At 42.7% G+C, this 23,961-nt stretch overlaps 1 protein-coding gene and 1 non-coding gene across 2 annotated transcripts in view; both read left to right on the plus strand.

Moving 5' to 3' along the window:
• The first annotated feature begins 19,036 nt into the window (after positions 1–19,036).
• Positions 19,037–19,221, plus strand: LOC130569677 (U2 spliceosomal RNA). The gene has a single exon (XR_008964872.1). It is a non-coding gene; the product is annotated as a U2 spliceosomal RNA (small nuclear RNA).
• Positions 19,222–20,449: 1,228 nt separating this feature from the next.
• Positions 20,450–23,961, plus strand: part of thrab (thyroid hormone receptor alpha b) — a 145,610-nt gene continuing 142,098 nt past the window's right edge. The window contains exon 1 of the mRNA XM_057357804.1: positions 20,450–20,746. The gene's annotated coding sequence lies outside the window, so the exon portion shown is untranslated. The remainder of the gene's footprint in view (positions 20,747–23,961) is intronic.

Here is a 23,961-nt window from a genome sequence, read left to right on the forward strand (position 1 = left end):
TACAGTGTACAGCTTTCACAGATGTTTTCAGTCAGTACACAAGCTTCGTTTTTGGTTATTCTCTGTGGAAGAAATTCTTTGGCTTCTGTGTGAATAATAGAGTCTCAGTGTCTTTCTTGTCATGCAGCCTTGTGATCAGATTTTCAGTGAACATGTACCGCTGCTTATTTTCAACAGAGCAGTCACAGAACAGTCGATGCCGGTTATCTTTTTACTTTCAATAAATGATTCACTGACGGACTGCGAAAAAGGGTAAGATAAATGAAGCTGAATGCTGCGTCTACACAGATTTTATTAAATTGGCATGAGGTCATGAAGCCATATTCACACAAACACATCTGAATACAACAAACATTCGTTTGAATAATATTTCATGGCTTTTTTTTGTTTAGAGGATTTAAAACGTTGTGTTAAGGATTTTATTAAATCTTGCATTCAGGAATCAAATTATTCCTTATATAGAAACAGAGAACTGCAAACTGTTCACTCTTTTCTATGTACAAGATTCTTTGATCCTTTCCAATATTACAGCAGATGAAATGCGGATCTGAGCTGGTCTCAGTTGTTTGGTTTATTTAAGATGATAAGATCAGTGGGGTGAGAGAAGATCTCAGAGTCTTGCCGCAATAATAATAAGATTACAACTATTCCAGCTATCATCCAAATGACATGAACAGTCCATTTAAAGGCTACATGGAGATATGATAAGGTTTAAAGATGAGGTAACACGCAGTTTCTGCCAGTCTCATATTAATCTTGAGTACCTATACAGTAGTATAGCATACTTTGTATCTTCGAAGAGTATTCATCAAATTTATAAAAGACAGATACAGCTGTACGATTATTTCCGGAAAAAGACGGACTCCTGGAGGCGTACAGGGGGGGTGGGGGCGGAACTACAGCACGAGCACACAATACATCAACGCATTATCCCGGCATAACTGTTGCTTCTGTCACGGATCTCGGGGGAGAGAAGAACCCAGATGCAGGCAGGCAGTGAAGGGGTTAACAAGCAAGATTTTAATGATAAATACAAAAGACAGAAACAAAACACCCACGAGGGGGTAAACGACAAGGTGACAAAATAATAATACAAACACCAGGACCAAGGCTAACTAAACACTAAACTAGACAATACTTAGACAAAGACTAAACTAAACACTTACTAAGACAGGGGAAACAGGAACACAGCAAACAGGGAGCACATGGACCATAAGGCTGACATCAAATACAGGTAAGCACGACAAACGTACAATGACCGAGCACAGGACAATGAAACAAGAGGGCATATATAGGCAAGACAAACGAGGGATAATGACACAGGGCAGGTGGGAAACATTAGACACGGCAGGGAAGCAATACATGAAACGAGAGGGGCGGGACCAATGACGAGACAAGAGAAAACACATGAGATGTACAAACGTAAACAACTCATGGCTTTCTCACATAAAACCTAAGGCTTTGTCATGGCTCTGCCACAGGACCAAGAAAACATGACTAATAGAGGCAGAGCCATGACAGCTTCACTATGTTTGTGTTTACATTATGCACATACACGCCGATTGCCAACAAAACACAGACATTTGACTTAGTTTGACTCACCGCGTGCGGTTCATGTCCGGTATCTTTTAGCGCTGGGACTGCACCAGGGGTTTTCACATTTTTTCGGGGCAAGGACCACTTAGATGAGAGATGCATGGAGCAGGGACCCCCTTATACTAAATGTGTAAATCGAGCTATTTAAACAGAAACAACCCTTATTGTCACAGCAATATTATGTTAAGACATTACACTAGATGATGTTTTATTAACAAAGTTCGGGAGGAGCACGTGCAGATAACTAACCCGGCTGGTTTGCTATGACCAATCTCACCATTCAGATAATTAACCGGCTGGCTTTCCATGACCAATCTCACAATCAGATAAATAACCTGGCCGGCTTCCTATAACCAATCTCACCAATCATCTTTTAGTCCTGGGAGAAAACCCCTACAAATAGACAAGACGCCTTACCCTCATTCTCTTTACATTATCGCAGCATCCCTCCTCCACCCCAACTCCTCACCATCAGCCATTTTTACTGCAGCATAACAGGGGGGAACGACTTGAGTCCGGGCACACACCGGACCCGGGGCTCTCTCCCCGGACAAGGGGCGGGTGAACCACCGAGCTCGGAGCCCTCTCCCCTGGACAGCACGCCAAATACGCATGATATCCATCCCCCATCTATAATTATTATATGCGAGGCGAACTCATGAACACTATTATGCATGTTATTGTTGCACATACATACTTTTCTGTGTATTATTTTTATTGTTAATATAGATTGTTTGATTATTTTAAGGGATTTGCAGCATCATACATTTTCATTTTTGCAGCATCATACATTTTCATTTTACTGTGAGATGGACAGTTAAACATTTACTTGTCCTGAACCTTAGTTTTTCTTAAGGCTTCAATGAGATGACTTACCCTGGTTAATGGCACAAAGACTATTCTAGACTATTCAGTCTCTGGATGCGAAAGAATTCGGTGCAGAAGTTATGCATTCTGTTGTAAAAGCAGGCCGTTTTACTAAGTGAGCTCCGTTGTCTTTCTCGTCGTCAATCAGCATTGTTGCGACTGTTACACGAAAACTCACAAGTTTGTTCTGCAGAGTACCATATCAGACTAAGGAGAGCAACATGCAATGAGTCCGCGTTTGACGTGCACCATCAAGCACACGGTGAGCGTTTCATTGATTTTAAAGACGAACGATAGTTTTGTCAGAGTTTATAATGCAGAAGCGGTGTTGTGGTCAAATTTACAGCTTTAACGAATTTGATCAGAAGTTCAGAAATATATGAGAATGCACTTTATTTGCACACAACTCCTTTCATGCATACTCTGAACTTATCGGAAGGGAGACAGAGAGTGCACTGATTCTAAACTTGCAGTCTTGAAAGAAAGACATAGGTACTCATTTGATTTAGGCCCTTACCGGATTTTTATGATGCAGATGTGATGTTTCTTCTATCGCTTCTGCTGCGTGAATGGATGTTTTTGTCTGCACCCAGGTTTTCTCCAAATCCAGCGTTATATCCATCGTTTATATAACATTCATCGCCAAAATGCAGTGAGCAAACAAACACAGCTAAACTTCCATCACCCGAGTTAAGCGGTATTGATGGGCGTGCTCTATCGCTCGCTGGATGACGCGTGGGCATGCTTTTCCAGGAGAATTGTCCAATAAGGGACTAAAAACCCTTGTTACGAAACGGGTATCCAAACTTTCCGAAACCTGTATGAACCCTGGCGGAGTGAATTGAGCACAGAAATACTACGTCATACATTCAACTCTTTTCTTGACAAGTTGACCATGTTAAGGTTGAGAAGCCAGCACGTTTATCAGTGTGAAGAAGTCAGAATGCATGAAATAGCATGTTACCTCCGCTTTAAGACAACAAACTTGGAACCTCGTGAATGATATTATGCCAGAATTCAAAGGTAGATGTTACATATTTAAATAGATCTTTTGTATCTGCATTCATTTGCTTGTGTTTTATGATAATGCAAATAAAAACACAACCCTGACTGTCCGTGAAACAGTTTCCATAGACAGCTATTCCGATACACAATACAAATGTTACTTATGTGTGCACTTTAAAAAATTGGATTGGAATGTACAGTATGACAATCACCGTTTGAAAGCCATAATCTCTAGTCTGCAAACATACTGTAGTTGAAAATTGACATAATTTTGTTATTATCTACTTGTCCTTCATTTGTCTTTTCTCCATTCTGTGCAACACAAAAGGTGATATTTTTATTCTACAATAAAATAGTGGAACCACAACGCAATTTGTTCATTGAAGGATGTATTCGGCCTGAATGGAAAACCATGACAGAATGGTGAGTTTAGTTTTTTTACCCAAATGGCAGAATTTCACAAAATGATAATTTTGCTTTGAGGAGATGTTGATGTGTGTAACACTACAGATGGTCAGAAGGACGATGCCACACAAAGATGTAGGTTTAATCCAGAGGTACGGACAGGTGAGTAAAATCCACAATGAACAAGAAATATCCAATGACAGGTAAACATCCACGGGTAACTATAACATACGGTGGCCTACTAGTGCACATGACAACGAAATTTAAAAAGCAAATATAAGTTCACAACACAACGCAATCAAGCTACAACACAACGGAATAAAGCCACAACACAACGGAATCGAGTCACAACACAACGGAATAAAGCCACAACACAACGGAATAAAGCCACAACACAACGGAAATGCTCCCGACCACTAGGGGCACCAAAGTTCTTATTATTGTTCTATATTTTTATGGGCACATTCGGCACTTCCGTGCTTGGTTCAGTGCAGACAGCACTTGCGGACAGCATTGCGTCCGAAATTTCCGCGCATTAAAAAATAAATACGACCTCACGTTGTGTCAATCACATTTACACATCGCCTCCGATATTTTTGTCCGTCATAAAAAAATTCGGACCAGGTTCGATTTTCTGCGTTTTTCGCATCCGTCAAGCATTTTGAGTGGCCTTTTTTAACCATTCAGAGACACAGTACAAACGAGAGCCAAATACGAAAAAACGCATACGACAATTTCGGACTGTATGTGCAAAGACCTTTAAAGTTGAAAAGTACTTTAATCAAAATAATAATAAAAAATACGACGTGTTTTGATCGCTGGATCGAAATTTGATTGCTTAGCCATGTTTAAAACAAGACTGTATGTTCTTCTGTACCCTTACACACGCACGCACGCACGCACGCACGCACGCACGCACGCACGCACGCACACACACACACACACACACACACACACACACACACACCGTAAACTATAGCTTTTATTTTAGATTGACAATATTTAGCTTGATGGCTATACTTTTTCATGAAGGAAAACGTTTCGTTGTAATTGCACCTGCTGCTGCGTTTTTTGTAAATAATTTGCATTTGTAAATAATCAAACGTGTATTTTCCTTGAAAACAGCCGTGTTTGTCATTTAAAAACATCTATATAATAATAACCCAATAATAGCTTATTCAGTTGTATTTTGTCAGATTTTCTCAAAATTTTCCTGTCTTGTTCCTCATCGTTTCAAGTGCATTCATAATGTCAGTGGCAGGTGGCCATGGTAAATATAAATTAAGGCAAATATAAATGGCATGGTAAATATAAATTATTTAACCAAAGGTTAAATAATGCATACAATCATAAATAAATGTGGACACAGCCATTTATTTCCGTATTCCGTTTGACAATATTTAGCTAAAGATGGTGTAATCAAGGAATTTGTTTTTAATGCACATCATTGCTGTTTGTTGTTCTGCATTTACCAAAGAAAATAAGTAATACAATAAAATAAAAAAACTAAATATTTTCCTTTCAATGCTCATCGTTTAATTTTTGATTAAATCGTTTTTGGCCGTAGTCATTTAAAGTCTTGATTATTTCAATTCATATACACACAATAGAAGCAAAGCATGAAAAACATATTTTCATTTAATTCTTTAATTTCAACGTTAAAGAAATCATTTCATTTACACGCTTAGCCTATTGTAAATACGACCAATGTATAGCTACAGTTTCTAGCATTTAAAATCATTTAAACACATATGCACAGTTAAAAAAAAACTCTACGAGTCTACGATACCCGGGTATGTCAGTGGAGGTTTTAGAATTCATTCTTTCAATCCAAATTATGTAGGCTAGCTATATTGAAGCAGCGGAGGTTAACTCATATGCTGTTTGTTAAGGCAGAATGTCAATGCAAATAGGCGACAATGCAATGCAAATATAATCTTATGGTGTATTTACAGTATATGTGATGTTTGTGTAAAGGTGATTCGAAGCACCGGGATTATCCTCTGTTATTAGTTTTGAGCGGCAGTCGTGAATGTCTATAGCTCATTTTCAGAGGGAGACATGCGGTAAAATGCAAAACGCGAGGGTTTCGTTGGCGGCACGGAAGTGGTGCGCAAGCGGTGCCCAAAATCCTTCCACTGGCACGACTCTTCGCAAGCGCTCTTTTTGTGAACGGCATCCACGCTGGCTTTAACCTATCAACATTTTAGTGAGCTCAAAACACGGAGAACATAGTTTTAATAATGGAATTCCCGAAGTTATATGACCTAACAAAAAGAAGACAAATACAGAGATTTAAATAACGAATACAGAGTGGGTTGATTTGCAAGTTAAAATACACTATACGCGCAAAATGTCATAGTAAACTGTGCCTAAAATGAGCGTCATTAGTATTAGTCATTACCGCAAAAATTAATATACATCAACTTCAGGCTGGTTAGTGACCTTGAACGTCCGCCCAGAGACATTTTCACTATGAGAGACAGCAGCAGCGCAGCAACTCTGTCCAACTGCCAAGTCTGGTGAAAGCCATAACGAATGTCATGACTAGCCAAAATCAAGCATTCAAAAGCGCTGTGCAAATTTGTTCATATGAGATTATTTGCCATTGACATTCAGTTTTTCCACAGTAGACCACACTTTCCTTTTAAATGCTTTACACAAGCAAAACAGGCTACCAAAACCACTAAAACAACCCCCAGCAAAACGCGCACCTCCTACCCGGCATGACCTAATTTATCATGCCGAAAGTGCCCCCTAGTGGTCGGGAGCATTTCCGTTGTGTTGTGACTCGATTCCGTTGTGTTGTGACTCGATTCCGTTGTGTTGTGACTCGATTCCGTTGTGTTGTGGCTTGATTGCGTTTGTGTTGTGAACTTATATTTGCTTTTTAAATTTCGTTGTCATGTGCACTAGTAGGCCACCGTAATAACAAGCACGGAAACATGTAACAGCCACGGGTGGGTCAAAGTATTGCAGACTAGGAAACAGTACAACAACAAGATCTGACAATGAGCATGACAAAAACACAGGCTATAAATAGTGTCCAGGGAATGATGATCAGGTGAGGGTTCAATCATGGTGAATGGCTGGTGCAAAGGATCATGGGAAGTGTAGTCCGTGAGAGTCAATAGTCCGGTGAAAGGGAACGAGTGAACCGGGGGAAGGTGCAGATGCTGGGGGAGCAGGGGCGGATTTAGTGTTTTGGGGGCCCTAGGCAAATCCATGTATGCACCATTTTACTTTACTGCAACCCTTAATTTTCTTCCTCCTCAAAGCACACAACTTTTCACCCCCAGTCTAAGTGACAGGGGAAAACTAAGCTTAATAAACAACACAGATACTGACTAATTAAAAAATATATAATAATGAATTCCCAAATGAAAAACATGGGATAAGTGTCTTAACAAAACACTTATATTAAAGTTCTAAAAAAATTTGATGAAATGAAAACTAATAAGTTATATAAAGCATTAAATTTATTCAATCAAACAGAAAAGTTGAAAATTTTAATATAAGCCTTTTTTATAAGACTTTTTCGGCCATAAGTAACCAGTCTAACTAAATGAGCAAAGCTCATTCACACCCTACGTTCTCTTGTAGTTCACTGAGCTTTGAACGATTCACTGATCTCTTACATTCTGTGTAAACGAATTGGTTCAAAGGAGTCATTTGTTTGCGAGTCGTTCTGATCGCAATGTGCGTTCATACTGGCGAACTGGCTGTGTACAGAATAACGCTGATTCACAACTTCACAGCTAAAAACATTATAATGATGTACAGCAAGTTAATTTAGGAAATCTTTTCAAGAAATGCAAGAAAATGTAAATTGAACGTAAAACTCCTGAACAGCCGTGAAACACAGCTAATACAGCTCCTAATATAGCTCTTTAACTGAACTCTTCAGCGTCTCACTGCTGGTAACGAAACAGCGCCTCCATTGTTTCGTAACTGCAGTTACAAATGACAATCTGTTTAATAATGCACGCAGTGTTTTTTGTCAAGACACTCGACATATTTTTGATGAGAGTCTACAGTAAGGCGGCACGAAATTTGATTTAAGCAGCCGCCTCCAATTTCTTTATACGGGAAAAACCCTGATCTGGGATTACTATATACAAAGTGTACCCTCTCTCCGTGTTTTTTCTGGTTTACGACCTGCATTTAAATGTGACCACATTCTGTACTAGTGCGTACAGTATGAATCGTTAGCACTGTACTGACGTTATTATATTATGTCTTTATGTGCCCATCGGTCAGCGCAGCGGAGTCAAACAACCTTTCTACCTTTGAACTGGCCCTCTCCCTCTTTGTTTGACAGATGTTTTGGTCATCAGTCATTATAACTGTGTTGTCGGTGTTCATGGAGGAATACTCACCGGCACATTATCATTGCTTGTGGCCGGGAGAGTGCTGTGTCTGGCGGGAGAGAGAGGCTCCTACAGCAGCAGCGGTGGAGTTTGTGTGGGGAAAAAGCAGAGACTTTGGCAACAGTCTTTTGTAAAGCGTCTTTTTTCCTCTCCGCTGGTGTAGCTGCGTTCTTTGTTGTTTTATTTCCCTGCGACCTTTACTTCGTTTTGCAGCTAATGTACCACACAATGACACCCTCGCTGTGGGCAGTTATACTAATTCCGCCGCTGCGTTAACTTTCTCTAGCTGGTGTCGAACTCGTCTCACGCATATACGGTGCTAATGGAATGGTCCACTCTAATCTATAATGGGGGGAGTGCCTTCGTACAGATGTAATAACGTAAAACGTTAACAGGGATATCCCGACTATTTTGATGATTACTTGGGGCTCTACGTGGCTGCTGACATGGCGTATTGGTTAAGTCCTCCCCTTCCTTTTGGGGGCCCCTGGTAGCTCGGGGCCCCAGGCGATTGCCTACCTTTGCCTAGTGGTAAGTCCGCCCCTGTAGGGGAGTGGCTGATGACTGAGGAGAGCTCGTTACAATGTGAGGGATACTGATTTTGTGATAGTAATTTCAACAGCTCTGCTTCTATACATCTTTATATATCAACTCTTTGAAGCAGAATTACAAACAAGCTTCCTATATGAACTCCAGCTGCTGCCAGGTCCTGTGATTATTCAAGAGGATCTAGACAAAGCACTAGGCTTTATCAGATTTTTACTCTAATGCTAGTTTGTGGGGATTTTCTTTCTCCATTTGCTAGATTAGTATTTATTTACACACGTCTGAATGAATAGGAACATAAGACATAATTAGCCGTGGCACCACAATCACAGCTGAACTTTTAACCGATCTGCCCTTGTGTATTCGTGTAGTGTCATAAACAGCCAGTAATATCATTTGTATACTTTCTTTAATGCCATCTTCAACCACTCTGCCGGGATTTCATTAACCAGGCACCATGACAAAAGTCGCTTTTATCTAATAAAGAAAATGCAGCTTTCAGTACATTGATACAAATAAATAACTGTGTGTGTGTCCTGTGGGGATATACATTGGAATCACATGCAGCACAAATGTTGTTTCTGTTTCTAGATGGTTGGCAGAGGATTCATCAAAGATGGGAACATCAGCAACTCCTACCCACTTGTGCAAAATCAATATTCTTTTTGAATACTTCCCATTCAGAATCCAAACCCTGAGGAGCTCTCAGCTTTTGAACATCTACCATGGTTAAAAGAGATGAAACTGGTGTCTATTGGAATTAACAAGCACTGACTTTTTAACATCTCTGAGACAAACCTGCTGTTGATTTCAGTCACACATTAGCTCTTTTGTTTTGTTTGTATGAGTTAATGAGCGTCTTATGAAACTACCATTTAGTTTCATTAGTATGGATAATTACTATAGATAATAATGAATAGTAATGAGTAGCAGCACAACCATTTCTATTTGTGGCACATTTCACAACAGTGCACGTTGGTGTCCCAAAGCATTAAAGTGTTTTTGTTTAGATATGTAGGAACACTTATTTTTTTACTTAATTAAGTTTTTACTAAAATTGCAACCAATACAGTTGGCATTCTGAGTTTAAAGATTTCTAAATGACCATTTGTTTAAAAGAAATAGAAATAAAAAATAGGCCCTATTTTATACCCTATTCATATTTTAAACATGTTTTTTTATTGTTGATAACTGGTTCACCCTGAACCAACAGAGACAAATTGGATTTTTTAACTTTATTGTGTATGGTGTGGCTTCTTCATTTGAAAGTAGTTTTATTAGTCTCTTAGCTGTGGTTTTGAGGCAGTAACTGGATTGTACTTCAGGATGTACACATTTGTTTTAAGGATTGACATGCGGCATTACAATTTTTACAAAGGATCATACTGTGGGAGACTAAGGTTTGATGAGGAAGAAAGAAATCCTTGGCACAATGATGTCATCATGCTTTTTATTCGTCCCTCTGGCTCAGTTTCAGGTTGCCGACTCACAGGGCAAAATATTCCTCCTGCCCTGGAGCCAATGGCAACATGCATGCTGGAACAGTCTATTGTATAACTGACATAGCGATAACCATAGCAACCTTTTAGGAATCTCATAGCAGTAAAAAAACATGGATGGACTATGTGAAATTAAAGGAGCCATTCTTTTGCTGTTTTTGAAGCTTTGATTATGTTTTTTTGGGTGTTTAACAATGGATGTTCATATTTCTAGTTTCAAAAAACACTTTATATTTCACATATTTCAAGTCTATTGTTCATCGTTTTCCCTCTTCTAACAAAACGAATGGATTTCTTCCGGTCTATATAAAATCCCTCCTTATGAAACGCTCTGTGGTAAAGCTGACCAGGTCTGTCGTGATTGGTTCCCCGCTTAGAGCGTGTGTCTGAAGATGTCCCACCCATACCATATCAGCGAGCTTACGCTTCTCAGGCTGTTGTGATTGGTCGGTCCCCCTCTCAGTGTACGTGTATTTATAAGCTTTGGCTTTTAGCAATAAACAGTAACAATGGCATCAACTTCACTTCATCAGTTAAAAACATGCGGATCGATCGAAGAGTAACAGAGGTCTGCTAGTGCATGTGCAAACGTTAATCTTTGTTAGAGATCGCAATTTTTTTCTTACTATGGCGAGGGAAATTGGGTCAGACCGGTTATATTAATTAACACTAATAACAGAGCGTTAGTTTTGCCTTTTTATATTGGACCTAAGTTGGATAATAAAACAAGCGGATTGACCAGCAGACATTTGCAAGCAGGACTTCAAAGGATGTTTCATAGAAGTGTTTTAGAGGTATGCGCTCATACACACACACAATTATCAATGTGTTGCACAGAACAGCTTTCACAGCCGATGTTAAAGTCATGGAAGCTGTTATTTGACCGTTGGTTATCTTTGAATGTGTGTAGCTGAATTCTTATTACCAGCTGTAAGACTGTGATGAAAGAGAAAGTAATTAATTGCGCAGCTCAGTCAAATGTTTACAATCTCTGATAACCAAACACTACTCCAGCGGCTCTTCCTCTTCTCTAAGGAAGGCCTCGTCCCTTTTTTGGTGTATTCCTTTGGGTGGAGGTTTTTCAAGAACTCGGAATAGTGACATCATTTACCCGGGAAGTAAAGGGCTGTAGTCCTTGAAAAGCGAATTATGTTAAAGACAATATCTCGCTTGGCATTGAACTTTGAGCTTTATCATTTTGCAGATATTGTTTATGCTCTAACAGCAACATTACACACTAACTAAAGTTTGAAAATTGGCATCACGGGAATGGCCGCTTTAAAGGTGCCATGAATTAAAATCACAATTTTAACCTGAGTTTTATTATATAAGAGGGAATCGTATTCACGCTAACATCATAAGTGTCAGAACTGAAAATGCCCTTGTTACTGAGATTACAACTGTTATTGACACCAGGCCCAGTGAACGCCAGGTTCTGGAATGCACCTATAGATAGGTTGAACACCGCCTCCACAGAAAAATATCAACGACTACTTCTCTAGCCCCGCCCACTGGTTCGCGCATGACAATTCTGAAGTAACACAAGCTGAGCGGAACCAGATAGAGTGAGCAAGCAATAAACAAACATGCCGTTAAAGATTGCTAAATATTGTGCAGTCAGTGCCTGGTTGTGGAAGAACACAGTCGCTGCATAACCTTCCTTCGGATTCCGACATTAGTAATGCGTGTTTGAAGTTTATTTTTAAATAAATTCCAGCTCACGTGGATATAACATTGAGCGTTTGTTCGATTCATTTCACAATGGGTTCCTTTGTGAACAAGGCACAGGTCGACGCTGGATTTGAGGAGAGACTAAAATTAAAAAGCAGTGCTGTGCCATCAATATTGGATCCGATAGGAATGGTGCAGCAATCTTATGTGAGTAAAACATTTTTTAACTATGCGTCACTATTGCTTTGTTAGAGATCGCTTGATATGCCCTGAGCACTATTCGAATGAGATTAGTATTACCTGGGGACCTCTAGTCATTTGTAATAATTGCAGAGGTTGTCTATGATCTTAATCCCCTGCGAATCGGCATCTCTGTGATTTGGCGGTCTCATATACTGTATCATTTTTCAAGGTTTAATCCACCGTTTGCGAATAATGGAGGCTGTTTTGAAGTGTTTTGGTATTATTTCGGGTGCTGGGTCATATCCATAAGTTACCGGCAGTTTCCCGTTTGTTTATTTATCATGGAAGCTCTCGTAACATCTGAGACCCGCGATCGCGGTGATCTGTCCGGTTTGCGATCACGGGTCTCAAATACAGTCATATATCATTAAACGCAATACAACTATAGGCTATACAAACTATACGCAAAGCCTTGCCATCACATCCGGGAAATAAATCAGTAAATTTGAGTAAATCAGAGGCTTCACTTATCCCGTGTGAATGTGTCACATGAAATATAGATGTGGTGGGGAGGTCATTTATAAATCACATGCAGGAGGTCTCCAGATAATACTAATACCGTGCGAAAACTGCGAATGGTGCAAATGTGTAACCGAACGTTACGTCTCTAACCAAATTCACAGATGGCTCCAACTAAGTTTACTACGCAAACTGCTATCCAATCAAAGCAGTGGGCGTTTACTTCCAAGCCTTCATGGAGGAACGCCCATTCAAACCGAGCGTTTGTAGAGCCGGCCTCAAAACACGGGTAGAAAATAACCTATTACTTATTAATTTTGATGTTTCTGAATGTAAAAACCACGCAAACGTCATAAGTAGACCTCATCCAACAGTATAAAACAATAAACAAGCCAGGTTCATGAGACCTTTAATATTAATGAAGTTGTCACTGCCTGTAAATAACAGATGTCTGTGTATAAAACCATATTTTTTTGTTTTTAAACTCTATATTTTAAATTTGAACAGCACTCAAAGGACATATTTAAGACTTGTGTGGGACAGGCATTGTTCCTGCAGTATGTTCAAAATATTTTGAATATCAATTTTGATAATGGTCTGAAGGCAGAAACTTTTAATATACCCCTGACTCTTTGTTTTTATCATGGGCTTTGTGTAACTATTAAAGAGGCCTGCACCATATGTTATGATATTTACACTTTATAATATTATCTATGGACTAGCTAGCACCCCATTGAGATCAAAGGAATTTCATGTGTTGTTGTCATGGGTCTCAGGACAAGACGAATTTTGGAAGAGATTTTCTTAGCAATTTAAATCAGTCCCAGTCATGGACTAGAAAACATAAAAGTCAAGCAGAAATGTATATGCAATTTTTTTACATTCTTGACCTAGATAAAGAGAAATATGAGTGTTTAAGTTAGAAACACTTCATAAGCTCTAACTATGGTAATGATTAATTATTGATTTAAATCATCATTAGATTTGATCATTTGCTTTGGTCCAGATAATATGCTGATAAAAAAGTTCAGAAGTTGATCCTAAAACCCTGTACATTTCTTTTAAAATCATTTGTTTCTAGTGTTCAAGGACTTTGTCTTAACTCTGCTTGCTTCTTTCTAATTAATAAAAAAAGGTGAATTTAAATGTATACTTACGACACAGCTTTCATGAAGACTGTTATTATGGCTTTGCAGGAACTGAAGCTCAGCATGTTGTCGGTCTGAGTAACCATGCTTTTTAACCTTAGCAAAGGTATTCTGAAAAATCACACAGTACATTTTTATTCAGGATTATTTGAACATGTTACTATTAAAGCCTCCTGTGCCTAACATAATTGGCTTTTTAAACAAACCAGTAATTTCTAGGCTTTTTACACCAAAAGGTTACAGAACAAGTGTGGGATGGAAATTTAACTGAACCAGTAATCTCCTCCTGGTATGGACACAAAACGTCTCGGTTACGTTAGTAACCTCGGTTCCCTGATGGAGGGAACGAGACGTTGTGTCGAACCGACAGATGGGATGGGGTTCGTCCCTGAGAACCAATCGCTTCCGACTACTTAGAAAAGGCCAATGAAAATTGGCAAATGAAATTTGCATGCCGGTCTCCGCCCCGGACATCCGGGTATAAAAGGGAGACGGCGTGCATCATTCATTCACCTTAGTTCTGAGGAGCCTGAGACCTCTCACGACTGCTGCAGAGGACAGCACGTGTTGTGGCAAGAGGACACAACGTCTCGTTCCCTCCATCAGGGAACCGAGGTTACAAATGTAACCGAGACGTTCCCTTTCTGTCGGTCTCTCGACGTTGTGTCGAACCGACAGATGGGGTTCCAATGGAAAACGCCATAACACTGTGCCCTGTCACAATCTCAATGAAGCGACGGTGACTGGCCTGGGCGTGTCAGCCGTGAACGCTACCGCGAAATTGTAACCTACCAGTGGGTAGGTAGGGGGTCCCAGAGCTTTCTTGAAAGGTGGGAAGGCCCCTACCTTCGGCCTCACAGGCGGCGGCCTTGTTTCTCTAGCCCGGAACCGTAAGGCACTGGGTAAGCGCTACTTCCCCAAGTGGGGGATGCGCTACAGAGACCACTTCCTACCACAGGGAGGAGTCTAGTGGAGATACCAACATGGTCTCACCGATGGGGAAGAACTCATGGGAAGAAAGTGCGGCTGAAGAGAAAACCGCGAGGTGGAGGTCCACCCGGGGAGGTCATGGGTTTCCAAGGTGGGAACCAGCATGAAAATACATCACACGGAACCACCCTACTGGGGGGTTGCAACGTCTGGTAGCACTAGGTCCGGTTAGAGCTATGTAGCGAATAACTCCGGGATACCCGGCCTAAGGGGCAGGGCTGCTCTGCCCAGCCCGCCCCAGAGGGTGCTTGCTTAGTGATGGAGTGCCTGTTCTTCGCCCAGTGGGAAAAGAATGGAGGCTGAAACGGTATACTGACCCACTCGAGAGAGGGGGAAAAGAACCGAACAGGCGTACACCCTACCAGTTGCCGGTCCTACATGTGGCCATGCAGGACGCGGGCTGACACAGGCTCTACGCGGAGGTTGTAAAACCTCGCGAAGATGTTGGGTGAAGCCCAACCCGCAGCTCTGCAAATGTCTGCGAGAGAGGCCCCCCATGCCAAAGGCCAAGAGGAGGCAACACCCCGGGTGGAGTAGGCCCTCACTCCTAGTGGGCACGGGCGATTTAGGGATTGGTAAACTGCCTTGACAGCGTCCACAATCCAGTGGGCCAACCTCTGCTTGGAGACAGCTCTCCCCTGTTGCTGACCTCCGAAACAGACAAAGAGCTGATCCGAGCTCCTGAAGCTCTGTGTGCGGTCTAAGTAGAGGTGCAGCGCGCGTACTGGTCTTCCTCCCCAGTGGGGAGTGGGTCTACCTCCCCAGTGGGGAGCACCTGTAAGTTCACCACCTGGTCCCGAAAGGGAGCGGTGGGAACCTTGGGCACGTAGCCGGGCCGAGGTCTCAGAATAACGTGAGAATCCCTGGGTCCGAATTCTAGGCAGTCAGGGGACACGGAGAAAGCCTGTAGATCCCCTACCCTCTTGATGGAGGCGAGCGCCATAAGGAGAACCGTCTTCATCGTAAGATGAGGAAGAGAGGCATCCCCTAGGGGCTCGAAGGGGGGCCTGGTGAGACCTGTCAGGGCTACATCCAGGTCCCAAGAGGGTATGGAGCGCGGGCGAGGGTTACACCTCCTCGCACCCCTTAGGAATCTAATGACCAGGTCGTGCTGTCCTAGAGACTTTCCAGCAACTGAGTTGTGATGAGCAGCAATGGCGGCTACATACACTTTCAGTGTGGAGGGGGAGAGGTTAGTCTCGAGTCTCTCTTGTAGGAAGGACAGCACGGACCCGATCGCACAACTCCGTGGGTCTTCTCCTCGAGAAGCACACCAGGTCGAGAAGAGGCGCCACTTGTAGGCGTACAGTCACCTAGTGGCAGGTGCCCTAGCCTGAGAAATGGTAGCTACCACCGCCGGGGGCAGACCACTCAGGATCTCCTCGTCCCGTCCAGGGGCCAGACATGGAGGTTCCAGAGGTCTGGCCTGGGATGCCATAACGTGCCCTTCCCCTGGGAAAGCAGGTCCTTCGTCAGGGGAATCGGCCAGGGGGGAGCTGTCGTCAAGAGCATTAGCTCCGAGAACCAAGTCCAGTTGGGCCAGTGTGGCGCAACGAGTAACACTTGCTGCTCCTCTTCCCTGACCTTGCACAGGGTCTGTGCAATGAGGCTCACTGGGGGGAAGGTGTACTTCTGCTTGTCCCGCGGCCAGCTGTGCGCTAGGGCATCCGTGCCGAGGGGTCCCTCGGTCAGAGAGTACCAAAGCGGGCAATGGGTGGTTTCGAGGGAGGCAAACAGGTCTACCTGGGCCTGCCCGAATTGCACCCAAATGAGCTGGACTGCGCGGGGGTGGAGTCGCCACTCTCCGCGAGGCGTAGACTGATGAGAGAGCGCGTCGGCTGTCTGGTTCAGGTCGCCTGGGATATACGTGGCACGCAGGGAGCGGATCACCTGCTGACTCCACCGGAGGAGGCGTCAGGCGAGTCGTGTTAACTGCAGTGAGCGAACGCCACCCTGACGATTGATATACGCTACTGCAGTAGTGCTGTCCGACCGGTCCAGCACGTGTTTGCCCTGCACGAGAGGCTGCAGCCTCTTCAGTGCAAGTAGCACAGCCCACAACTCTAGGCAATTGATATGCCAGCGCAGGCGGGGGCCCGTCCAAAGCCCCGACACTGCGTGCCCGTTGCACACTGCACCCCAACCCTGCAGGGAGGCGTCCGTTGTCACCACGACATGCCTCGTAACCTGCCCTAGGGGTACCCCTGCCCGAAGGAAGGTCATGGAAGACCACGGGGTTAGGGTGCGTCGGCAGCGAGGAGTAATCACCATCTACCTGCTGCCGGTGTGCCACGCTCTCCAGGGAACTCGACTCTGGAGCCAGTGTTAAAGCGGCCTCATGTGCATCAACCCGAGGGGTATCACCGCCGCCGAGGATGCCATGTGTCCCAGGAGCCTCTGAAATAGTTTCAGGGGAACCGCTGACTGCGTGAAATGATCCAGGCAGTTCAACACCGACTGGGCGCGTACTGCGGACAGTCGCGCTGTCATGGTGACAGAGTTGAGTTCCATACCAAGATAGAGGATGCTCTGCACAGGGGAGAGCTTGCTCGCACCCCCCCCCGCCTTTTTTGGGGACGATGAAGTAAGGGCTGTAAAACCCCTTGGACATCTCGGCTAAGGGGACGGACTCGATCGCACCCTTCGCCAGAAGTGTGGCGACCTCGCCCCGTAGTATGGGAGCATCCCGGCCTCTGACCGAGGTGGCGAGGATGCCCGAAACTTGGGTGGGTTTCTGGCGAACTGGATCGCGTAGCCGAGACGGATCGTCCTTCTCAGCCACCGTGACGGTGTGGGAAGCTCGAGTCAAGCTCCCGGGGACCGTGACAGGGGGACTAAGGGAACGAACCGGGGGGTGGTTCGATGGCTGGCAGTGCGGGTCTCTCGCCGGGGGGCCCCCGGGAAGAAGACTGGCTCTGCTGGTTTGCCTGCCTGGCGATGCAGGTCCCCGCACCGTCGATTTGAGAGTGCTGAGGGCTGCAAAATACATTCGATGTTGCGCCTCGCCAAGACGCAACGTCGAGTGGCCGAACACCGTCTGACAGAGGGTGAGAGCGGCTATGAAGAACACCCAGGGAGATAGGAAACTCTTTTTTTGAAAAAGTGGGCGCTAGGCCCCCGTGGGAACGATGTTGGAACGGGGCAGGAACCGTCCCGGATCGACCGTCCAGCGATGATATGGCTGGAAACGGGCCCGATGGTGTTAACCTCCCTGGGGTCTTCCCGTCAGGGTCGCTTCTTCCTCGAAGGTTGCTGACGGGGTGGTGGTCTCCCCTTCGACGCCCTTTTCCGGGGTGCCGCCTGGGTAGGGAGTGCTGGAACCGGAGCTGGCTTCGAAGGGGGCCAGGGCTGCTGGGAAGCAGAGGCCGCACGGGAACTCGAAGGCCTACGGGCGGCCGAGTCCCGGCGGGGTAGAATATGGCTGATCGCCTCCGTCTACTTCTTCACTGTCGAGAACTGCTGAGCGAAGTCCTTGACAGTGTCACCAAACAGCCCACCCTGCGCAATGGGCGCGTCGCGAAAGCGGACTTTCTCGGCGTCGCTCATCTGCGCAAGGTTGAGCCAGAGATGCCCTTCCTGGACCACCATGGTGGACATCGCCCGACCCAGGGCCTGCGCGGTCACCTTGGTCGCCCTTAGACACAACGTCGAGAGACCGACAGAAAGGGAACCACATTTCTCAAAATATCTACTTTTTTGCTCAAGTTTTGAGCAACATGAGGAAGAATAAATGATGAAATAAATGTTATTTTGGATGAACTATCCCACAACCAAGCACTCAGTCAAATCTCCTGAGCTATGAAAGAACAATCTTTGTCACAGTAAATCCTGTAGCTCAGTGGTCAGAGCATGGGCACCAGCAAGGTATGGGTTTGATCCCAGGGATTGCACATCCTCGAATACAAATGAGGATAGTATCATGCAATGTAAGTCACTTCGGACAAAAGCGTAAATGTTTTCTCTATTGTGCTTTTTACTACACACAAAATGATATTTTGTCCCCACAAAAGGCGTATATTTTTTGTTTTTAATGATGGCTTTCGGAGAGTTAAAAAAGTGGCTCTTTTATTTTTTATTTTAACTGAAACCAAAAACTCTATTCTCAGCATAAGAGTTTTTTTCATAAATGACATTTTGGAGCAAGTCATCACAAGTGTTTTAATGATTATTAATGTGTGCAATCTATTAAATCTAACCTGTTGACCAAAATGATAGTTTGATATTTTCTGTTTGTGCTTTTACTTCTCTGCCTTTTCTCTGGCCACTATCAAGGGTATGTTCATATCAGTTTAATATCTGTTACGTCCTCTACCCACGGGGAACATATATTAAACAGATTTTTGGGAAAGAGAAATGGAGTGCTTGCTGCGTCTACTCCACGTACTGACCTATTGTACTGTGTTCAGGAATGGTGGGCTCCCCTTTCCACGGATCAATATTTTACTGCATTTCACTGGCTCTGTACTTGTACTCTGCATAAATCGTTCACATTTTTCCACTTTTTGGGCAAAAAATGTGCAATTACATCTCAGGATACCTTTCTGAGGGACTGGTCTAAACATTTTGTTAACACATGAAATCTCTCATACCTTAATAAAATATGCATTTAAAGCAAATTTGTTAATTTTTACTAGGGCACAATGTTTTTATTACCCTTCACTACAGAATACAAACATATGTGACCCTGGATCACAAAACCAGTCTTAAGTAGCACGGGAACATTTTTAGAAAAAGACAGAAATACATTGCATGGGTCAAAATTATCGATTTTTCTTTTATGCCCCAAATCATTAGGATATTAAGTAAAGATCATGTTCCATGAAGATATTTTGTAAATTTTCTACCCTAAATATATACAAACTTTATTTTTATGAATGGATGGCCTGTTAAAGTGCCTCTGATTAACAACTTCAAAAAAAAATTTCTCAATATTTAGATTTTTTTGCATCCTCAGATTCCAGTTTTAAACCGTTGTATCTCGGCCAGATATTGTCTGATCCTGACAACCCATACATCATTAGAAATCTTAATTATTCAGATTTCAGATTATGTAAAAATCTCAATTTCGAAAAATTGACTCATAAAACTGGTTTTGTTGTCCAGGGTCACATATAGGCATATAAATAACGAACTATTTCGTTTTTATCCATGAGATTTAAATACTCTGACTTCATGCACAATTATTGTAATGCATTTGACCATACATGTCTAATAACAGTGGCGCGGAGGTGAGTATTCTTCATCAGAATAAATGATTGACTGACGCGAAGCGCACTGTCATTCCCTGACAGCAGTTCCGGTGTTGTGCCGAAAAATGACACCTGCCGAATTATGACTTCCCCCATTCCCCACTAACATTAGGTGTTAGGATTAGATGTGGGGGAGGGGTTAGGATTAGCTAATCCCCCATCAAAATCAATGAGGGGAGTCGTAATCTGTCGGGGAGTCAAAATTCGGCACAACACCGGCAACAATCCACCGTGTGTCACAGAGACAGAGAGAGAGAGAGAGAGAGAGCGCGCGCGCGCACGAGCAAGCGAAGTGCAGTCATCTAGTATTTTACAATGTTAGTCCTGTAGAGAGCGGTAGATAGTTTAATAAATAGTTTTATACGCGCCTTGTGGTACTGTACATGAGAGCGGGACTGGGGAGGGAGGAGCGATCGTAGTATTTCTCCTCATTTCAAATCCCTGTCGTGGCAGCCCGGCCAGAGCACTTTTCTCCCCCCTAGAAACCAAGTGGTAAAACAACCAAGATCGAGAGCTTAGTGCATGTCCTAAATACCGAAAGGAGGACTTTAGGAGGAGGAACCATTAGTTTGAAGGAACGCTGTGGTGGTATCGGCTCAACGTGTTCACTCGTGTCTCTGCACTACACTGGATACGCGAACCGCCTGGACGCTTTGACTTCTCCGGATCACTCTCAAAACCCGCCAAACATTCACAAGGTGAGTAGCACGACGTGCTCTGATATTCACAGCTTTCGCGCGCGTGCGTGTTACGTTCGCTCGTGTTATATAGCCAAAACGAAGCTATCTCTGGTGTGTGCGCTAGCGGTGTGGTTTGACAGATCGCGAGCCGTAAATCTAAAATGATTTATTCTCATCTCTTCTCACTGTATGATAAAACAGACGTCCCGCGAGTTTAATGCATGTTAGTTCGACTGACATTGCACAGGTCGCCGGCGAGGAGAGTGTCTCGCTGTGTATGGGGCCTAGTTTAGCAAGCACATACTGTACCGACATACACATTGTAGCTCAATGTCTGTTAGTACAGTATGTGCCTCTGCTACACACAGTGCACTATAGCTGGCATGCATCATTGTGTTCATAGGTTCAATTAAGGTGCTTGTTTTCGCAGTATTCACTTTATAACATTTGCACAACAGATACATGTGAGTTTATGGTTATAGATATTCAATTATAGTCATCTTATGCATAGATATGGGTTTTACGAAAGTTTATGTTAAGTGTAAAATGTTACCGTACCGGTGTCTGCGTTTCAGCATAGACGTTTTTAGTTTGGCTTGTGTTTTTATGGCGTGTTTGTAATTGTTTATGTACATTTTTATATAAAAAATTTTTTATTTAAAAGCTTGGATGGTTATTTCATTGCTTGAAATTTATAATGACATGTTAAACATTATACAGTAACGTTACTTTAATGTAATTTTTTGCAGTTTGAACTTAAGGACATAGTTTACTTCATTCAGCCTTCTCCAATAGGACTCTACCAAAGGTATCAATTGACCTAGAAAATACCTAGTTTAGATTATTGTATTTCTTATAAGCCTTGTCACATTTTGCTTGAAGATCTAAATACCTCATAGAATTTTGTAATGTGCATGAAATTATATTTTAGGTAAGTCATACTAGTGCAACCTCTTTTTTATTAAGTAATCCAGCGATAGCTTTTCATTGTATTATACTGTGTTAACACATACTGTATGAATCCTTTTGAAATATGCCACCTGTTGCAATATTATGATTACACATTCTTCTGGTATTTATTTTTAATTTTCCAAAAGGCTCAGTAGGTTTTATCTTTTGTCAATGTTTCTCATCTAAATGCATAATTACTTATATATTATGAAACTGTATATCAAGTTACCTTTTGTAGGATTCGTAGAAATGAGTTTTCTTTGTGTAGCTATTGTAGGTTCTGTGGTTGATGTCTTTTCGCCTAGTGTTTTAAGTATGCACATCTTTACCAGGGCTGAGCTATAAAAACCAGACAAAGATGAGTTGCAGGCATTATCCAACAGTAGCTTGGGATGTTCTGCCTGGTCCTGATGAGTTTTTAATGGGAGGAAGTGACCTTCCGTGGCCCCTCTTCTAGCAGCTCGCTATACCACAGCCCCCTCCTATGTAAGACAAAAATGCCAAATGTAAAGTGAAAATGTGTAATGGAAAAGAAGGGTTTGCAGCTATACCCCGTTCAATATTGTACTACATCAGACCCTCAAAAGAGCATGCTGGGTAATTTAAATGGCTTTGTGGTTAACAATGATGGGTTTGCAATATGAACGTGGTTAGCTTGTGGCCACTTCAGCAAACCCATCAAGCACTTGGAAATTCTTGAAGAGTTTTTAATTGTTTACGTCATATATCAAAAGTCCTTGTTACTTTGATTTGTACGTCTTTGCAACTTCACACCCAAATCGTAGTAAACATCCTGTTTTACACCTCAGTTGGCTGCTTTTCATGATTTGATGATATCAGACCAAACCCATTACATGCCTCGTATGATAAATATGTTTCTGAAAAGTGCTTCTCGGCATTGTCATGCTCACGTTGGTGTGAAATTTTTTGTTGACTAAGTAGTGAGGAGTGCCTGTGACCCTTAGTACATCACACTATTCTCTCTCTAGCCTTACTGTATATCTGTCATGCATTTCTATCTAAAGCACACAAATTTGACACTGCAGATAAGCCCATTCGTAAAACATTGACCGGTGTTATCAGTTAATTTTAGTTTTGTAAAAAGCAGTAAAAGTTAAATCTGCTTTTAAAAACAGTTAACATTGTTAAGCGAGGTGTTCTTGCAGTGTCTGCTCTTGTTTTGTATACATGTTCAATTATTTTAAGCATAGCGTTTATGTTACTCTGTGTGTTGTAGTATTAACATGCATTCACTACAGTTTGTTGGTTTATCTTTAAAGATAATACTGGCTTTAAACGTACTGTAGCCTTGCCTGTGACATGTGTCATCTCTTACACAATTCATGACAGTGCTACAAGGCGTGTTAATCTTCTTCCTCGACTGCGTTCACGGCAGATGCTGAACTGAACTTTGACTTCGGTTTGAGGGCAGCGCAGCTTTCATTTCTGATAAGCGCAGTATCCTGCGAAACACGAGAGAAATTACCAGCACTCAGTTTGATCTTCTGTGAACATCAGCTGTCGCTGTTCTGACTCCTTTATGATAACACTGCACACACATTGTGGACGTACGGAACACGCGAATGTACGCAGCCTCGTGTACTCGTAGATTTCTTGATATCTTCTGCCAGTCTGATATGCACAAAAAGTTCTGCTGGCTCTGTATTCCATTGTTCTCTGGTTGCAAGCCAACTCCGTATTTCATGTCTTCTTTTGTCTGTAGCCTGGTTTGTTAACGAGAGATTGTGGTTTCCATGTCAATGAGGACCAGCGTTTCATCTGGCCTTTCTAAACAGCTTTAGAAACCCGGTCCCTCGCCCCACGCAGACACAAAACCAAAAGAGACGAATATATGCTAGGATTTAGAGTGTTAGAAGAGGCGGTTTATAAAGACACACTTCACACTTATTAACAACTCTACATCTCAGACAAGCTTTTTAATCTGCGCTTCCTCGCCGTTGTTCAATTGGAATTGGAATTTGCTGGTTTGTTTTTTGAATGGAAAGAGTGCAAAGAAGACATAAGAATGACTGACTGGTGGTAAGTGCAGCCCAACATTGAATTATTGTAAAGAACAGTCAGGGGTATTGGATGAAAGTTTCAGGAGGTCCGAGGTCTAAATTCGCTTTCCAGTAAAAACCTGAACAATCAAATGTCCCGAAATCCCATAACATTTTACACGTCTGGTTTTAGTGTTCCACTTGTTGTATAGCTATGAAATGAAATAATCCATGTGAATTGCAGGTACAACTTCTGCAGCCATAACACCTTGTGAAGCAAGA

Source organism: Triplophysa rosa, linkage group LG18 (genome assembly GCF_024868665.1).
Source record: "Triplophysa rosa linkage group LG18, Trosa_1v2, whole genome shotgun sequence".
Lineage (NCBI taxonomy): Eukaryota > Metazoa > Chordata > Actinopteri > Cypriniformes > Nemacheilidae > Triplophysa > Triplophysa rosa.